This window comes from Spea bombifrons, chromosome 2, assembly GCF_027358695.1.
Source record: "Spea bombifrons isolate aSpeBom1 chromosome 2, aSpeBom1.2.pri, whole genome shotgun sequence".
NCBI classification, from domain to species: Eukaryota; Metazoa; Chordata; class Amphibia; order Anura; family Pelobatidae; genus Spea; species Spea bombifrons.
The window spans coordinates 93,226,215-93,233,023 of NC_071088.1; positions in this window are offsets into that span (position 1 = coordinate 93,226,215).

The window sequence follows — 6,809 nt, forward strand, 5'->3', positions numbered from 1 at the left end:
TTCCTTATTTGTTCTCTTCACAGATGCAAAGTATGAAGCGGGTTTAAATGTTGTTACTAAATGATTAAAACTTGTAGCCCAATTAAATCTAATAACTTGTACAGTGTCACAATCTTCCAGTTCCCTAGTTACCAATTGCCTCAATTACATGTCTTCTTTATCTAACAAAATAAATGTAACAGTTAAACACACGTTTCCCATTGGTTCAAAGTATGAATATTACACATGAAAACATTTAATAAAACATTATTTCCCCTCTTACATAAAAATCAATTCTGCTTCTGTATTTCATGTAATTGTATTAAAAATAGAGCATATCAAATGCTTATATTTTGCATGTAAAGAAAAATATTTCCTTTAACATAAAATTGAAACAATATCCTCTTTAAATGTTGTTGCATTAAACTGAACCGTTTTGTTAAATTTCTATCCATTTTTTTCCGTGAAATGTATATTGAATTAAATGTGTATAAAATACTTACAATTATACGATCTTTTATACAATTATACCATTAATTATACCTCTTATAATATTATAACAGTATTTATACCTATGCCACACATAACATTATACATATATATATATATATATATATATATATATATATGTTTGTGTGTGTGTGTGTGTGTGTGTGTGTTTGTGTAACATTTCCATCATCAGTGTTCTATAATTTCTAAAACGAAATAAAAAATCTCGCTAGAAATTGGAAGTAGAAACACAGGTTGAAATTGATTTATTAAAAAGAATCCGGTCTAATTATGAAAATGTGATTTATTTGTATGACGGAAACGTTCGGGAGAGATCAATCACCCCCAATTAGGATTAAACTGAGTGCATTCAATGAAATCTATTAGCGTCTCATTTCAGACACAGATTCTGTGCATAAATCAATACGCCGCATAAAAGGGAGTGCGCTTGAAAAAAAACCAGAGGTTGCTAAATTAAAAAGTAAAAGAAAAAAAAACTTTATGTCCATGATGTGTTAAAGCTAGAATAAGATTTCTGTAAAGTTGATCAATACATATGAATATTTAATGGTTAAAAATTGAAACATATTGAAAACCATTAACACCGCATCCTTTCTTATTATTAATATTAAATGCCGTCGGAATTACTTGCTGTGGAAACAGAATAGTGCTAGAAGTGAACATCCACTCCTAGATTGAATGTATAATCTATGTACAGACCAAGTAATACAGCCTCTTTCCTGTGCTGGTAGAGGTATGGAATCAGAGGCTGTGCATTGAGTTTAATATTACATGCACCCAAATGCTATATTCACACAACACACGCGAACACACACACAGCAACCTCCCCCTATATATAATATATATATATATATAAATATATATAAGTGTGTGTGTAATTTCATTATGTGAGAACACATTAGCAAAAAAACACCTATGGTGTTAGAGGATTTCACATTCAATGTGATGTTTGAGATTGATCAATTTATGATATTATTTTGAGCAGTATAAAAATTCATACAAAATACACTCACACCGAGTCTGTGTCTGTATTTGCCCTTTTCTCTATTTTTAAAAACTGTGAAAGTACATTAGCCAGCTAGCCTATTGGATCGCCAAAGGGAACTAACCTTATTGCAGAATACATCAGAGTTTCAATGCAAGATGCAAGTATATGACAAGTTATCCAAAACTAATATTCACAGACTGCAATGCAAAACAAAAGAGCTAAAACAAACCTAGATACATTTTATTTTAGTAATTTAGTAGTTTTCTTATATCACATTTTCTCGTTGCATCCTATGGAGGGATTGCTATTGATTTTATTATTATAGATTTGATATGTGGAATTAATTCTAGCTTAATATTTGTATACTACTGTGTAATTAAAATAAAACATTTTAAGCACATTTTAGTGACCTTTACTGACAGTTGAGCGTCTAATAAGCAATATTTTAAAGTCACTTGTAAGGGACACAAAGAAGGACTGTGATTTTAGTGTCCTATAATAAACTAAAATATTTCCTGTGGAATCTGGTGCAAACTGTTCAGCTGATTTATCACTGAAAGGTATGTTTTATTTAATGAGGGAAAGCTTTTTTTCATGTACAATAATTTCACCTTCACTGGTAAATCAGCAAATCCTTATTCAGTCCTTTCCTTGCACCCACCCACAGAGAAGATTATATTTTACGAATCTGGCTTCTTATATATATATACTTAATACTGGCTGATTCGTTTTGAAGGATGAGGGGGTCTGAGTGGGAAGTCTGCTAAGAAAAAAAAAAGAATATTAACTACAAAAGTGAAATCTCCAAAAGTAGACAAATTAGGGTATTTTATTCCCACTAGTGGACAATATGGGCTGTGCGCTCTGAGTTTGCCTCATGGTGTATTTGCCACTAGATAACATAACTGTAAACGCCAGACTGGCCTAATAAAACATTTGCAGATGCCAACCTTTTGAATTTGGCAGGATATGTCCTTCTCGGCCCACCGTACACACAAATGGCACCAGAAGAGTGTCAGTGCTTACCCGCACGCTCCTGCAGTTGCCATCATGCCCTTATTAGTAATGCCCTTCATGCCAAAAAAAATCAGGTATTTAGTGGTTCTCAGGAGCTGCAATCAAAGTACATACCCCTCACTTATTGCATTAATGTAAATACCCTCAGTGGCCTCTGGCTTAGGGTATTTGCTGGGCTACGAATTCTGGCAGACGACCTCTGGTATTCTAATTGTCTGAGCCGTATGGGACTCCTAGTACATACCATTCTGAGTGTCAGGGGTTCCTTATCTGCTTGCTGGGATCATATTACAGTTTATTACTAATATATATATATATGTGTGTGTGTGTGTGTGTGTGTGTATGTGTGTGTATTAGTAAAATATTGAGAAGAAATAAATCGCATCCCTCTTGATTATTTGATATGCATGATTTGTCTCTGGTCAGTGGTTTGATGGATTGTACTTGCAATTTATATGAAAGTACGCAATACATTTCTAATTAATATGTAACTTTAGGGTCACTCTAATGGACATGATAATTATTACAATTTTTATTACGTGTCTGGACTTGATGCTTCAGTTACATGATTGAGCATATGGAGGTTTTTTTAAGGTTTGTAGATATTTACTGTTTTTGGCCATTACTGCTTTAAAATCGGGTCAATTAGCGCTGGCAGCAACATAGAACCTTATCAACAAAGGGTGGAGGAGAAACAAGGGGATTATTAAGTGTCAGTGCAGCCCAGCATCTCATAGATTAGGTAAATGAGGTAACCTCTAGTAAACTATGGGTTACCATGGAAACACCACCAGTAAATTAAATGTTGCAGAATGTTGTTGTTAAAATGTGATGTTAACCCAACGTAGATGTTATTTAAGGGGTGTCCTTCAATCGATTCATGGACATGCTGCCAAGAGGTAAACTAATATGTCTGCTTAACTAAACAATTAAGAATAAAAAAACTTGAACCTCTGACTTTAAGGCAAATATGGAGTTAAAAGTTGTCATGATTTTCTTGTTGCCAAAATTGGTGTGGAGAGCTATCACCACCAGTGATTCAAACTATATTTGTGTTTATGTATAGTTCATTTATGAAGGAAGGTGCTTTGATTGCTTTGTTCATGGAGAACCTTAAGCATAATATACAACATAAAGAAAAAGTTATTCATTTGTACATTTTGTAACATAGTAGTGAGATGTTACTGGTAGCCCAAGAGGAGCATGTCTTGTGGTTTAGGACTGGCTTATTTCAGAGGGAGCAAAGAGCTGTTCTCTAGTCCTTAGGATGGCTGAGGCATGTCTTAACAAAATGCTTTGCATGTGACTCCAAACCAGAAAGGCTACAGGGCTTGTATGTGTACATCACTTTAGCTCTCATATGCCTATCAATCTACCATCTTGTCCATTCACATCCCCAGAAAAGCAATACACAAACCACTTGCCATCTATGACCTGTCCCTGAATATTTATAAAGCTACCCCCACTATCTCTCATCTTGTCTCAATTATAAGATGGTAATGTTAACCAGGGAAGACCAATGTCAATTTTTTTTCTGGGTCCCCTTGATTTGGTGCAGGTTGTAACTGTGTAATGATAATATTGATGTAGTAGTGGCCAATGAAAAAAAAATACATTTAATGTTTTGCATGAGAAGCTCCGAACTACAAGTCTCTCAACATCCTGTATAAATGTCAATTAAAAGCTGGGATTCATGAGAATTGTAGTTCAGCAACAGTGAAAAAAATGTTGTTTGGCTACTGGTGGTTTGTTAGTGATATCAAAGCATCTACATTGTTACCATGTGATAGATAGATAGATAGATAGATAGATAGATAGATAGATAGATAGATAGATAGATAGATAGATAGATAGATGATAGATAGATAGATAGATAGATAGATGATAGATAGATAGATAGATAGATAGATAGATAGATAGATGATAGATAGATAGATAGATAGATAGATAGATAGATAGATGATAGATAGATAGATAGATAGATAGAAAGATAGATCTGGAGCTCACCTTGAAATATATATAAAAAAGGATTTGTGTATAAATAGTAGTTATATTGTTGTGCAAGTAAAATGTAACCAATTGAAACACATTTTCACATGTTATATTGTCAGTTAATCTTTATTCACAAAGTGGGACCTCTTAAAGAATATTCTTAGAGTGGAGAAGGAGCCGCAGCACATAAACATTAACACTGTACTGTATTGCTTGGGGTAAGCGTTGCCACTAAGTATAATTAAAATGTTTTAAATATTTCTTAGATTTTTTATGTATTGACTATATTATTATATATAAACTTTCGGGAACCATGTTCTAATATTATTATGCCCTACAGGAATACGTTATTTTTATTTATTTATTTATTTCCCATTTTTTGTTAAAATCGTCACCTTTCTTCATATGCCCATTTGAAAGAGAGGTGCATTGTAATAAGAGAAACAATCTAAGTTGGAGTGTTTGGACTGTCTGATTTTTGCTTGTAGCACTGACGAGGCTTAGTATGTGATATGTAGATTTCTCACAGCCCTTTGATGAGTGTAGTATACACACAGAGACTGCATCCAGAAGCATTGGACATTCTTTACAGTTACATACCATCCTTTTGCACATCCCTGACCTTATTACGTGACCTTGTCTCATGAACTTCGCCATTCTGTATTCTGTGGCACATTGGAGCAAGGCGGTAGTTAATGTAATGGGGAAATTGACAGAATAAAGCAGATCAATGAGCAGATTGACAGTTCAGGCACCTAATCCCCAAACTTCACTGGGTGTAAAACAATGCTACAGGGAGATGTAGTGTCTGTAAGATAGGACATGTGGTGTCTCGCAATGCACTAAAACAGAACAGAAATTCTTTAATGTCAAGATAAAAAATATTCATTGGAACAGGCCCTTGGTCTGATTACATACTATTTTACCGAACAATCACCAGTGTAGAGCAAAGCCAATTATTCATTTTAAAATAATTTTAAATGTCTTTCTTTACTCTGTAACCTATCCATCACTCTTCTTAAATGTATCTAAATATCCTTCCTCAAGATGTATTCATTTGTATTATCATATAATAATTCGGCTTTGCAAATAAAATGCATAATACGAATTTGCAAGCACCATGAATATATCTGAAATAATATGAAAATAAAAGTCATTGAAAAACTATTGAATGGGATCTTTACCTTTTATAGTATTTATACGCAAGCAAAGTGCTTTGCACTAGTTATGTATTGTAGGCTGCTTAGCAAAAAGAGTAATTTTTAACAAAAAACACTTGTTACTTTTTGAACAAGATCGTGAAAATCCCACAATAATTGCATGCTTTTTAAAATTGGTTTAATTCTACATTTATCTCGTATATTGTTTTCAATCTCTGATTATTAACACAGCAATTATACACTTCCCAGCAAAGAAAACAATTACATTTTGTTCCTGCTCTGACATCTCATTTAAGACAGAATTCACACGGCAAAGGGAGGACTTAATTATGCGATCTAATTAAATAATGAAATTATTTTACAGCATGGCAGTAAAGTCGGACGTGTGATCGTTTTACAGAAAGAGTTGACTCGTCGCTCACTCAAATTCATCTAAAATATGAGCACGACAATTACAAATAATATTCATTATTTATAAAATGAATGTAGTATTATGAAACCAATATTTCCAAGAAACATTTAAAATTGCTACTCTGTTCAAGATGGGCTTGTAAGCTGTAATTCTGTCAAACAAGTGTCTATTTATAAATTTATAAATAAAATAAATACAAAAATAGCCATTTAATTAAAAAAAATTACAAAAAACTGGGGGGAAAAATCAATATTCCATAAAATGTAAACAGCGATGAGTCAAATTGTATTATTAACTTTAAATTAGGTTAAAAAAAAAACATGCTTACAAAAAACAATAATTGAAGGTCAGACATACTTTTTCATTTATATAAAAATGCCAGGCCAGTAGTAGTATGTCATGAGTTAAACTTACCTGTGTATTTAAACACACTTCAGCCACAACACATCAGCATGCTAAGCAGAAGCACATTGAATATTTTGATCTATGATAGCCCCCCAATTAATCAATTATCTCTTTCAATTGTCTCCCCCTGATATCTCCCATATCTAGACAGCGATAGTTGGCTTCAGTAGGAATTACTCACATTGCAGACTCTCCTGAAAGTGAAAACACCATTTCTTGACTTTGTATGTTTAAGATTGTCTGCAGTCTTAGGAAAGCAGCTAGATACATGTTTTGTTCCCCTCTATCTCTTTCTATTGTTCTTTTTTTGCCCCCTGATTTTTTTTTAAAGGTATTTATTCTATAT